We start from the raw sequence: 14,212 nt of genomic DNA, 5'->3' as shown, positions 1-14,212 counted from the left end.
CTGTATATACCGTAGATTGACAGCCTGTGGGATAATTCTAGGTAGCCAGGCAAAATTGAGTGGATGACTCTACTTTTATTCTCTTTTTCTTTCACTTGGTGTTGCCTTCTTACAGTGGTATCCCAAACACCCACTCCTGACATGTCTACTATTCTTACTCTCTAGTGCTGTGAGTTAATCCTTACACTTTGTAATTAATAGGAACTACTATATTAAACTGGGAGGGAGCCCAGGTAAGCCCCAAACTGGGGATTCTCATCATTTCCTGGAGATCCCTTTCGGTTGTCCCTGGTGATGGACTCTGTTGGACCATAAATCTGTGGTCTTTCTAGGTAGATTGCTTAGGGACCTAAGCATTTGGGCCAATAGCATTTAGTTAACATGCACTAAAGCTGAATAATCCATCTTGCATATTTTGTTTTCTCTTAACACCTGTACTTAGAGTGTTTTTCATTATATGCAGAGTTCACAAGGCCTAACTTTATGTTCTTTTGATCAAAAAAATCATCAGCAGGCCTTCTTTCACTATAACTCTAAGAATTCTCTTATTCCAAAGTGAAGAAAAGTGTTCAGTCAGATGCCCTTCTCTAATGCTGTATGGTACTTGATTGTATATTCCTCCTAGATGGCAACTTACAGAAAGTTATGATATATCTTTTACCTTTTTTTGTTTCAAATGGTTTTTGATGTGAATTAGTGAAAAAAAAAGTTATATGATAGGTGGTAGTGAGATGTGACAATGGGAGAGTAAAGGTATGACAGGAAAATGAAGTGAGGTAAGTGAAGAACTTAGAAATATGTACCACCAGAATGGTGGGTTATAGAATTTACTCTGAGCGTCCCCATGGCTAATGAAAAGAGGGGAATGGGATGAGTCAGGAGATTTTCAGTAAGAGGAAACCACAGCAGTTAGAAAGAGGCATGTTTCAGATTTTAGTGCTTTGTAACCTGTAAAGTAATAGGATGTTACTACAGTCATGCGCTGCAAAACGACATTTCGGTCAGTGACTCACCACATATACAACGGTACTTCCAGAAGATTATAATGCCTGTGCTATATAACCTAGTTGTGTAGTAGGCTATACCATCTAGGTTTGTATAAGTATTCTCTGATGTTCGCACAACAACCAAATTGCCTAACCACGCTTTTCTCAGAATGTTTCCCACTTGTGAAGCTTCACATGACTGTTCTTGTTTTTCAGCACACCTTTCTGTATTTGCAGAAGAGACACACATCTTTTGTTCATGTGTCTTTTTTCTCTTAGGTAGCAGCATTTGCTGAATACCTTCTACAGGCTAAGACTGGGTACAGAATTATGCTTCTGGATATGGTGGAATGAATACTTAAATTAGAGTCTATCTATCTAGTTACTCTGTATGACTTAAACACTCTTAGAGAATCATGTGACTGACAATGAAACAATGCCAAGAGAATAGTAAGTGCTGAGGGTAGGGTAATAGTTTTGTGGGTTTTCTTGTTTGGTTTTTTTTTGGGAGGGATTTTTTTAAATGTGTTTTTCTTCTTTTTTAATTTTAGTTATTTTTTAGTTATTTTTTTCTGTAGGGATTTCTGATCCTCTCTTCCCTATTTATTTATTTATTATTTGGGTCCTCTTACTATAATGGTCTTCCCTATTTTTTACATTCAGTTTATCTTCTGTTTATGGTAAGGAGCTATAATGGGACTATGGCTTTAGCTCAGTGTATAGCTGTGGACTGCCCTGGCATTTTTCTCTTTGATGTGAATATTGTGAGAATTGGGGGTCAATGATTGGCAATAAATTGGATGAGTTTAATACTTGGGAATTTGGTTAAAGACCTTGGCCCTAAAAGGTGTATATGGCATTGGTGATATGACCTGCAGTTGAAGAGTAATGATCTTCATATTTTGTTGTGTAAAATTTTTTGAGAACTTATTTTTGTTGATGCCTTATTAATGGTTCCATAAGATTTAGCTGACCTGGATTTGTCTATTGCCTTTAGCAATTGTTCTTCTATGGTTTTGAAGTACCTTAGTATTTTTATTAATCTCATCAGGAAAACTGATTTAGGTTTGTGGAAATTGGGGGCCTAAGTGTTATTATTATTTTAATAACAGCTTTATTGTTAATATAATTTATCCACTTAAAGTGTGTAATTCAGTGGTTTTTAGTATATTCACAGAGTTGTGCAATCCTCATCACAATAAATTTTAGAACATTTTCATCACCCCCTAAATCCTTTACTACTGCAATACCGACCAGAGTTAAAAAAAAAAAAAAAATCCTTTATCCAGTAGCAGTCATTCCTCAGCCCTAGGCAACCACCAGTCTACTTTCTCAGTATGGATTTGCCTATTCTGGACATTTTATAGTAAATAATTATACAAAATATAGTTCTATGTGGCTGCCTTCTTTCACTTAGCATGTTTTAAAGGTTCATCCATTTTCTAGTATGTATCAGTACCTCATTTCTTTTTATTTCTGAGTAATATTCCATTGTATAGATCTCCCACATTTTATTTGTCCATATATCAGTTCAGGTTCCAGTTTTTGGCTATTATGGATATAGCTGCCATAAACATTCGTGTACAAGTTTTTATGTGGGCATATGCTTTCATTTCTCTTGGGTACCTAAATAGTTTACTTAATTTTATTTTTTTGGTGGCTGGCCAGTATGGGGATCCAAATCCTTGACCTCGGAGTTATAACACTGCACTCTAACCAACTGAGCAAACCAGCCAGCCCTACCTAAAGATTTTAAGTGGCACATCAATCTAATGTACAGTTAGAAAAGTAACAGAAATTTCTTCACTGGTGCCAGTGCTCTTTAGAAATGGGGGTTGGGAGATTTTACCTACTTTACTTTATGGATTTAAAATTTTTCTAAACAATGAATTTTACTGGTGCTAATGACACCTTTCTTTTCTCTCTATGAAGAAAGTAAGGCTAATAGTGTAAATAAACTCATTTAGAACTATGGGAAGAGGAATGCTTAAACTGTAGAGAACAGGTGTTTTCAGGGAGCTGCAAACTCTTTAGATGCCATGAGTATAGTCAATTCATCTGCTAACGACAAATAATTTTACTCTGTTAAAGAAAGTTCCCTAAGGACTTTCACAAGGGAACAGTTCATTAACCTAGTTCTAGTTATTATATGTATTTAAAAGCACCAAACCTGCTGTTAATTAAAAAATATTCTTTAATTTGTTAAGAGTTTATTTATTCAAATTATTCTTTTTTTTCCCAGCTGTCCCAAATAGGGAAGTACTCCTTATGGGTCAGAAGCCTCGTAAAATGAAAAAGAATGAAAATAATATATTGTTTTCTTCAAAGAAAGTTTCAGGAAGGGAGGAAGGGATTATAAAGAAAACTTTCAAAACGGGAATTTCAGTGAATGTCTATATTGAGGGGCGGGCTAAAGTATGGTTGGGTGACCCAATAAATCAAACGAGGGAATTGTATACAGATAAAATTCCTTCATTTGTTAATTTTTTTCTAGAAAATGAGGTTTAAGCACTTTGTATCTGTTAAAAGTGATGTACATGGATTAAGGACTGGGAGGATATACTGTAAAATATTGTTTATGTTTGTGTGGGTGGGGAGATTGTAGGTAATTTGATTTCTTGTACATTTTGTATTTTCCAAATTTCTAATGACTGGAAGAGAAAAAAAGGACAAACCTTGTACCATCTATTAAGAGCTTGGTCTGCTATGTAGAATGAAGGCAGATGGTCGATACATTTCTGGTAGAATTTTGGTCTTGGAAAGGACCTTGGAAATCATTTAACTTTTTTCAAACTATGCAGTGATCTACTTTACATTAATATCTCTGTTTTCTTTCTTTTTTTTTTTAAAGATGACCAGTAAGGGGATCTTCACCCTTGACTTGGTGTTGTCAGCACCACGCTCACCCAGTGAGCCACGGGCCGGCCCCTTAATATCTCTGTTTTCATAAAAAAAGAAAAAGATAGTAAATGTGTTGAACATAGGTTGCTGGGGTAGGTTGAGTGTATCCGATGAGATCTAAAGGTTATTTTAGTACTGAGTGCTTCCTTTCTGTATCTGTAAGTAATAACGACACATACTCATAAGCTGTGTGCTGGAACTGTTCTAGTTGTTTCATATAATTTGAACCAACAAGAACTCTATGTAGGTTTTTATTATTTCCATTTGTGGATGAGGAAATGTTGGGTTGGAAAAATGTGGTACCTCTATCTTAAGATCTCACAGATGATATATCCCTGTATGTTGAGGGTGGCTAGCTCATGTTTCTACAGAGCAGTCTTTTTGGAGACCTACTATTCTCCATCATTGAGTAGTCAGTTTTTCCTTAAAACAGACACAGGCCTCTTACACATATCACACATTTTAAAAGCCCTACTTGCCACTCATACATTTATCATTTAGGGACACCAGTAAGACCAGTAAGAGTTTAGTTTGCATGTCTAATTATACAGGAGCCCAGTACCTGGTGCATGATAGGTGTTCAGTGAATGGAATGATGCTGTTCAAAACTGAACTCATTAGTTCTTCATTTCCTATATTCTCTTTCTGTGGGTGGCATCTCAGTTACAGGCAAACTAGGAGCTATCTTAATTCTTGCCTCCTGCTCCTGCCTGCAGCAGTTCTAAGGTTATATTCACGTTCCCTTATTTGATAGGCTCATATTACCTGACTAGACATTTACAGTAGTCTTCTGACTAGTTTGCTGCATCTCCTCTTTTCTTCCTTTTAGGTATTTTCTGTGCTGCTGTCAAATTGATGTTCCTGAAGACACAATTTGCTAATGTCTTGCCTTGCCTTTTTTTTTTTTTTTTTCTTTCCTATTGCTTTTAGGATAACTTGCAAGCTCCTCATCATGGCATAGTAGGCCTTTTGTGTTTTGGCCGAGCTTACCTCTGCAGTTGTCTGTAATGGCACTCCATTTTGTCTGTACTGAAGTCTTTGTAGTTTTCTGAAACACATGCTGTTTTTATAGTTTGTGCAGTTTCTCAACACAGTTGTGCTATTTTTATTTATGTAGTTTTCTGTACCTGGAATACTCTTCCCTCCTTATTCACTTAGCTACTTCTTCATTTTTCATGCTTCAATTAAAGTATCTTCATCTCTGCTAAGCATTCCCTTTAATTCCCTCTTTTTCCCCCAAGGTTTTGTGCCCTCTTTTGGTCCCACTATCATACTTGTATGCATCTTTTTTTTTTATTTGTAAATTTCCTATACAATAGGTACACATCTTATCAAAGCATTTAGCAGCCTGTATTGGAGTTGAATATTTACTTTTTCCTTCAATATACAGATTCTTGGGCTTAAGTCCAGACTTACTGAATTAAAATCTCCAGCGATGAGAAACAGGTCATGTATTTATGTATTTTTTTTTTTTTGAGGTTTTATTTTTTTCATGGGGTTACAGTGTGATATTTCAATACATGTATAAAATGTGTAATGAGCAAGTCAGGTCAATCAGCATATCCATCACCCCTAACATTTATCATTTCTTTGTGTTGGGAATCTTGTATTTTTTTTTTTTTTAAGTTCTCCCTCGTGATCCTCCTCTGCACCTTGGTTAAGAACCACTGTGATGGTCTCTCTTGAATCTTTCAGTTTTGTATCTCCAGCACCTGGTAAATAAATATTATGTACCTCATAAATGATGAATGAATACATTGTGTCATCAGAGCATTTTTTTTTTTTTTAAAAGATGACCGGTAAGGGGATCTTAACCCTTGACTTGGTGTTGTCAGCACCACGCTCACCCAAGTGAGCTAACTGGCCATTCCTATATAGGATCCGAACCCATGGCCTTGGTGTTATTATCAGCACCACACTCTCCCAAGTGAGCTATGGGCTGGCCCTGCAAATGACAGAGTTTTATAATATATGTAGTTAAAGTGTTTAAAATGTATGTTATCAAAGTATTGGTATTTTTCTGTGGACATCTTTAGCTTTATTCTCTCAGGCCATCCCTCTCCCAAACTCCTTTGTGTCTTGTAGTATTTTTATGGTTCTGTTTCATTTTAATTCATCTGTGTACTATATATGTAAGAAGTAGCGATGCTACTTTACTTTTCTCAAATGGGCACCTAGTGATCCTAGCACCATTTACTGATTTTGTTTTTACCTGGTATAGGGATCTGAACCTGTGACCTTTGTGTTATAAGGCTGTATACTCTCTAACCAACTTTGCTAACTGGCCAGCCACCATTTACTGATTTGAAAGATATCCTTTTTAATAAATTAAGTCTCCCAGTATACATGGGTCTGTTTTTTGACTAATCATTTATTTCATTTATACATTTTCCGTTCTTTTTTTTAAAAAATTTTTAAAATTTTGTATTTCTATCCTTTGAAATTCAGTGTCTTCTGTACTTACTCCAGGGCTAGAATTTTTTTTTTTTTTTTAATAAATGTTTATTGAGGTGTAATTCACATTATAAAATGCATATATTTTAAATGTATAAGTTTTGGCTTATCAAAGTATATATCTGTGAAACTATCACCACAGTCAAGATAATGACAATACCTATCGTCTCTAAAAGTTTCTTTGGCCCTTTTTAATTTCCTCCCAGTGGCAACTACTGATGTGCTTTTTGCCTATATCCAGACATTTAATTCTGTGTTTTAGTGATACTTGGAATGACATTAAGACAATTCCTGCAGTCTCTGGAGTCAGAGGCATTCCCCATCCCCCAAAGTTTTGTACACACAGTTCCATCTGCTTGACTGCTCTTCTCTTGGCTATCAGATGAGATCTGGCAGATTCAGAGTGGTATGGACATTGATCTTCACTTGGATACCCATCAGCATTGCTCTCTCACTTCCTGCAGGTTCTTTGCTAGGATGCTACCTTCTCTGGAAAGCCTTTCACACTGCACTCTGTTCCCTTCCCTGCTTTAATTTTCTCAATAGCCTTTATCACTAGTTTGTAATTTTCCATGCATTCCAAAATGTTTACAGAGAGCATTTATTGTTTTTAGAGCTCAAAAATACCTAAAAGTCATTACTTTTTAAAGGGAAGGGAAAAAACCACGTGTTTTATTGGACTTTTAAATCAGTTTCGAACATTGTTCCGTATCATCCATAGTCTCCAAGTTTAAAACCTCATACTTAAAGTCCCTTTCAACCCCAAGAGGGGAAACTTCTTCCATGCTTTGTGGTCTCACAATAATACACATAACAAGGTAAGAATCTAAAGGTAGTAATTATTCTCAAAACGAAGATTTACTGTTTGTATAACAGGTGAAATTCTATGAAGAATTAAACCAACCACACAAATTAATACATACCAGTGAGTAAAAGATTATTAAGCTCTCCTTTTTCTCTTATGTCCTACTTCTTGATTAAGAATCACTGATACTGTCATTAGTACATCTTTTTTTTTTTTTTTTTTAATTCATAGGAAATAGAACTCTATTAAAACAGTTTCTGCCACAGGTATACTTTTGGATTTATGTATTATGTTCTTATTTTGGATCGTAAAGTCCAGAATGAGCTATTCGATGTGCTCAGTAGCTGCCCTCTTAATTATGTTGCCATGATTTATCTATATAGACTTACTCTGGGAGTTCTTTATTCCCTTATATACTACAAACAATGGAATGTTGAAACAGTGGGGGAGTGAGGGATGGTGTCAAAGCTGCTGAATGGAAGACCTTTTCTAGGCCTCTTGGCTGAAGATCTTTTAGACAGAGGAAGCTCCTATTTCCTATGTTACCTGTATTGTAACAGTAATAATGGACTGCCCAACCTGAGAAACTTTCTCTGAGAAGTGTTAGATTATTAATATAGATTACCTTTGTTATTAATGCACCAGAGTTTATTCCTGTTACATCTAAAAATACATCAACCAACTTTGCAGATAGGTTAAAATAAAACAAGGGTAATTTTTGCTGGCATCGAGTATAATTTTGTATTTTTCTAATAGTGAACTAAGGACGCTTTTCATGGCCTAATTCCATTTAGTGTATCTTCATAAACAGAAATTTAATAGTCAATATGTGGTTTTTTCCCCTCCCATTAAAAATAATGGCTTGTAGGTATTTTTGAAGTCTAAGATCAATAAATACTCATTGTAAATATTGGAAACTATAGAAAATTTAAAAATTACAAAAATAAAAACACCCAAGAAGCCAACTAACTGACTGCCAACTGTAATTGAATTATCTACCAGATTCTACTGTTAGTTTACATTTTGTAATATGTCTATCTAGTGTTTTTATTCAAAACTTAAAAAATGTAAATAAATTATCAGATTATACTTATACACAAGAAAATCTTCTCTTTGGTTCTAATATCAGAATAACAAGGGTGATTGTTTCTTGAACTTTGCTTGTATTTAATCTAATGGGCAGTGTGAATTTTTACTGATTATTTCCCTTTTTTGGTTAACCATGGGAGAGGTTAGAGTTAAAATATGGCTCATTTCTAGCAAGTACATATGCCTTAATTGCCTACATTTTGTAGACTAGGCTCTTTTCATTTTCCCTTTTCCTTAATTTTCACATTAGTTGAAGTTATTTGATTTTGTAAATCACTATAAATCCTTGTGGAGGGCTGGCTGGTTGGCTCAGTTGGTTAGAGTGTGGTGCTGATAACACCAGGGTCCAGGCTTTGATCCTTGTACCAGCTGGTTGCCCAAAAATAGATAGATACATAAATAAATAAATCATTTGTGGAATAAGTTGAGGTAAAATGAAAACCTTTCTGTGATTATGACAAAATTTTCAGACAGTTATAAGGCTATGAAATAATCCATTCTATTTAGTGGCCTCATTCTTTTATATAGTATTTCCTAATATTGATCCTTTATAATTCTGAATATTTGCTATTATAGGTGGTGCTGTAATGCATGTTTTTGTTTATAAATACTTGCAGTTTGAATTGTTTTCTTCACTTAGGTTCTTAGAATGGGGAGAACAATGTAGTACTTTTATAATGCTATTCCACCTCTTGTGTACTTATTTTTTCCCCTTTCAATTAAGATGTAATTTGCATACAGTAAAATTCATAATCGTACCAGCCAGGCCACCCCCCTCCCCCCACAAAAAACAAAACAAAAAACAAAACCAACTCATCATTATTTAGTATACAGTTTTGTAGGATTGGTTGTTTTTTTCTTTTTGTCTGCTGGTCAGCAAGTTGTAGGTTTTGACACATGAATCTTGTAACCACCACAATCAAGATACAGAACTGTTCCATCACTCCCTCAAATTCCCTGGTGTGCCTTTATATCCTTTTTCCCAGCCACTGATAACCAGTAGTCCATTTTCTGTTCCTGTAGTTTTGCCTTTTCCAAAATGTCATATACTGTAAATGGAATTATATAATGTGTAGCTTTTGAATCTGGTTTCTTTCACTTAGCAAATGCATTTGAGATTCTGTATTTTCGTATGTAACAGTAGACTGGTCCTTTTTATTGCTGAGTAGTATTCCATTAAACGGTTGTTCAACAGTTTATCCGTGTTGTATGCTTAATTTTTTTTTTTTTTTTTTTTTTTTTTTTTTACAAAAGATGACCAGTAAGGGGATCTTAACCCTTGACTTGGTGTTGTTAGCACCACGCTCTCCCAATTGAGCTAACTAGCCATCCCTATATAGGGATCTGAACCCGTGGCCTTGGTGTTATCAGCACCACACTCTCCCAAGTAAGCCATGGGCTGGCCCTTGTGTGCTTGATTTTAATTCTCTTGTTTAGCTGGAGTGCTTAATACAGTCATTACTTGAAAGAGGGCAAGTAGGTGACACTCTTGTTTTCCTACAGCCTTCATGCATAGAAGACATTGTGTCAAGATGTATAATCTTTGGTCCATAGACTATAGGTCTAATTCATTGTCCTCAGCATGTAATATTTTAGAGAACTGGGGATAAGCTATGTGTATAGGTGTATTTTTTCTCTGATGAGATACTTAAGGAATTCTCCAACTTTAGGGCAGTTTGGTCAGGATGTGATTTTTGCTTCCTATATGGGTGAGACCTTTAGATCTGCATAGTTTTGTAACTTGAGAAAGCTTCCTTTGGTTATGTATTCATATTTGATTATTTTAATTTTTTGTTCAGAAACTATCATTTTTAAGTTGGGTCTTATTTCTTTATAGCAATTGTCTTTTTATAACTAGCATTTTGATTTAGTTAATTGTCAGTTCATGTGCAGTTATAAAAAATAATACAGAGTTCTCTTGTACTCTTTGCTAAGTTTCCCCCAGTGATGACATTTTGCAAAACTGCAGTCTAATATCACAGCTAGGATTATTGGCATTGATACAGTCTACCCATTCTTATTCAGATTTCCCGGTCTTGTATGTATGTATGTGTGTATGTGTGTATTAAGTTCAATTTAATTTCATCACTTGTATAGCTTCATATATCCACCACCACAGTCAAGAAACTGAAGAACAGCTTCCCTTTTTATAACCATACCCATTTTCTTACCATTGCCTCAACTCCCTTCCCTCCACATGTTCCTAACTCTTGGAAACCTCTAATCTATCCTCCATTTCCACAGTTTTGTAATTTCAAAAATTTTGTATGTCACCGTAGAGTATGTAACCTTGGGGGGTGGGCTTTTTTTGCTCAGCATAATTCCCTAAAGAGCTATCCAAGTTGTTGCATGTGTTAATATTTCATTCTTTTTAATAGCTGCTTTAGTATTCTGTGGTATGGGTGTACCACAGTTTGTTTAGCCTGTTGAAGGACATTTGGGCAGATTCTAGCTTTTATTTATTACAAATAAAGGTGCTATGAACATTCATTTACAGGTTTTTGTATGAACATAAATTTTAATTTCTTTGGGATAAATGCCCAGGGTACAATTGCCTGGTAATATGGTAGTTGCATGATTAGTTTTTTAAGAAACTGCCAAACTGTTTTCCAGAATGGCTGTGCCATTTTATGTTCCCACCAGCAGTGTTTGAATGATCCAGTTTTTCTGTACCCGTACCAGCATTTGGTGTTGTTACTATTTTTTATTTTAGCCATTCTGATAGATGTATAATGTTATTGCGAATGCATTTTCCATTTCCTTGATGGCTAATGATGTTAAACATCCTTTCATGTGAGCAATCTTTTTTTTTAAATGTGTGGTTTTAGTATTGTCTTAGTTTCATATGACCTTAATTATTAATCAGAGCACTCATTCTGTTTGATGTTTTTTCCTTTCCCCTTTATCGTAATAACATTTGTGGAAGTTCAATTTATAAGTTTGATAAGAGATCTTTGTTTTGTTTGTGGATCAATATTAACTTAGCACATGTTCACTTAGAAAATTTTAGGAGTGGCTTATTTTGAAACCAGGTTTTAGGAAACTGGCCTGTGGGCCAGATGTACCTTGCTACCTGTTCACGTATGATCCTTGAGCTAAGAATGGTTTTTACATTTTTAAATAGTTGAAAATAAAAACAAAAAATAAAGAAAATGTGATAATGACCGTATGTAGCACACAAAGCCAAAATTATTTACTATCTGGCCTGTTAACAGAAAATACTTGCGGACTCCTTTTTATAAAAAAAAAAGATGACCAGTAAGGAGATCCTAACCCTTGACTTGGTCTTGTCAGCACCTCACTCTCCCAAGTGAGCCAACCGGCCATCCCCATTTAGGGATCAGAACCTGGGGCCTTGATGCCATCAGCACCACACTCTCCCAAGTGAGCCCCAGGCCAGCCCCAGACTCCTTTTTTAAAACAAAACAAAACAAAACAAAAAAATAGCTGTATTGAGATATTTACATCCCATAAAATCCACAATTCAGTGATTTTTAGTATATTCACAGCACTGTGCAGCCATGACCACTGTCTAACTCCAGAATTGAAACCCATATCCATTAGCAGTCACTGACCATTGCCCCTTTCCCCAGTCCCTGGTAAACACTAATCTACTTCCTTTGGATTTGCTTATTCTGGACATTTATAAATGGAATTATAAGGCTATGTGGCCTTTTATGGCTGGCTTCTTTTATTTAGAATAGAGTTTTCAAGGTTCTTTTAGTGTTGTAGCATTTATCACTACTTCATTCCTTTTATGGCCAAATAATATTCTTTATATGGATATACTGTATTTTGTTTATCCAGTCATCAGTTGGTAGACATTTGGGTTTCCTTTTTTTGGTTACCTTTTATTTTAATCTTTGTTCTTTTTCTCTGGATAGTTATTTTCCAGTTTGTTTACATTATGTATTTGTTTACTGCTCCTTATTGCCTTGTGAATTTTAATTTAGTTATGAATTTTTATATTTCTTGTGTCTTTCCCAATCTTAACTCATCTCTTTTTATTTTTAAAATCAATTTTGGCTTTTTCACCCTGTTTTTTTGCAAATAGTTTTCTATTTCTGCCTCTAAGAAGCTTTCTTCTTACATTCAATTGAAGATTTCACATAGTTTTTTTTGGGCAGCTGGTGGTTAGGGGATTTGAACCTTTGACCTTTATGTTATCAACACTGCACTCTAACCAACTGAGCTAACCCGCCAGCCCCAAATAGTTTTCTAAGTATGTCTATGTCTATATATTTATGGTAATTTTCTCCTTCAATAGTAAATCATTTTCTGAAGTCTTTTAAATCTTCAGGATGAGATTTCAGTTCCCTGGTAAATCAGTTTTCTCGCTGTAGTCTCATCATGATTTATTTCCTTTTGCTCATCCTTGAATTAAAAGAGAAGAATCCTAGTGTTTGCCTACAGATGGGCTGTGTGGGTTGTTGTTATATCTTCAGATATACAGCTGGGTGGCAGGATAATGTGCACAGCTCTTTCTCCAGTTCTAGGCTTCTAGCATGCTTTCATCTAGTGCAGCTTTGTTGGATTTGAATGGATTTTTGTTGTTGTTGCTTTTATTGCCTAAATGGAGTTCCCCAAACACATTTTGATCTCTACTATAGGACACTGGTTGAGTCAGACTCTGAAGTCAGACTGACTGTGTAACTTTGGACAAGTTATTTAACTTTTCTCTCTTTTAAAAAAGAAGAATGGAAGATAATTAGGAATTGTCTCATAGTTTGAGAATTAAATAATGCACAGTGTTACTTAGGAAATAGTAAGTACTAACTATAAGAACTACTATTATGTATGGCATAGATGGCTTATCCTGTCTCTGTTCTTTTTCACGGTGCTGTTCCTGTGGAAACTGCACGTGGTTATGCCATAACTAACTTAATTTTTTATTTACTGTTGGATATCCTACCCATTTCTTCATTCTTGTTAAAAATAACTGCACAATGAATAAAGGTTATAAAGCTTATTCTTTATTTTGGTTATATATGATCTGTTTCTAGAAAGGTGATTGGTTTGAAAGATTTTAATATTTTAAAGACTTCATAAATGTTAAGTTTATTTTGAGAAGATACGTTTTTGATTTTTTTATGGGCATTATAGAAAACAGAAACTATTGATAAAGTTTTAAGTTAACATTTGAGTATATTACCTTCCACTTTTGTTTTATGTATGTCTCTAGATGGAGATATATACTTATCTTTTTATATATATAGATTTGTAGCCTACTTTAGTCCTTATACATATATGCATTTCTCACTGTTTAAAAATTTTAAAAACATTTTATTTTTTATTTTATTTTATTTTTTAAAAGATGACCAGTAAGGGGATCTTAACCCTTGACTTGGTGTTGTCAGCACCACGCTCAGCCAGTGAGCGAACCGGCCATCCATATATGGGATCCGAACCCGGGGCCTTGGTGTTATCAGCACCGCACTCTCCCGAGTGAGCTACGGGCCAGCCCTTAAAAACATTTTAAATAGCTGCATAAAATTCTATAAATGAATATATGCTGTATTTAATAATTCCTTCTATATTTAAACTGGTTACCACTTTTCCCATTACAATACCAGGTTGAAGATTTTGTTAACAGATCTTTGTCCATATTTCTGGTAATTTGTTTAGGCTACATTTCTAGAAGTGGAATTATCAGATCAAATTGCATAAACATTAATAAAACTCATGATATATATTGTCAGTTATCCAGAAAAGTCAGATAAAGCAATAAAGTTTTCTTTTAAGCAGGGTAAGAATCATTTTAAAGAAGCTGGCTCTAAAAGTACCATTTGTATTTTTTTCACTCTTGTTCTGGTTTTTTTGGGGGGAGTGGTGGAAGCGTCTGGCTGGGGGATCCAAACCCCTGACCTTGGTATTACAAGGCTGTGCTCTAACCAACTGAGCTAACTGGCCAGCATTGCTATTTTATCACTCTTAAGACTAAAGGTAATTTCTCACATTACAAATATTCGTATATATT

At 34.9% G+C, this 14,212-nt stretch overlaps 1 protein-coding gene and 1 non-coding gene across 12 annotated transcripts in view; one reads left to right on the top strand and one right to left on the bottom strand.

The window, feature by feature from the left end:
• PUM1 (pumilio RNA binding family member 1) overlaps window positions 1-14,212 on the top strand; it is a 121,653-nt gene that overhangs the window by 9,460 nt on the left and 97,981 nt on the right. The gene's annotated exons all lie outside the window — the stretch shown is intronic.
• Window positions 9,491-9,563, bottom strand: TRNAV-AAC (transfer RNA valine (anticodon AAC)). Its single transcript has one exon. It is a non-coding gene; the product is annotated as a tRNA-Val (tRNA).

This window comes from Cynocephalus volans, chromosome 8 (assembly GCF_027409185.1).
Source record: "Cynocephalus volans isolate mCynVol1 chromosome 8, mCynVol1.pri, whole genome shotgun sequence".
Lineage (NCBI taxonomy): Eukaryota > Metazoa > Chordata > Mammalia > Dermoptera > Cynocephalidae > Cynocephalus > Cynocephalus volans.
This window is presented reverse-complemented; position numbering and strand designations above follow the sequence as displayed.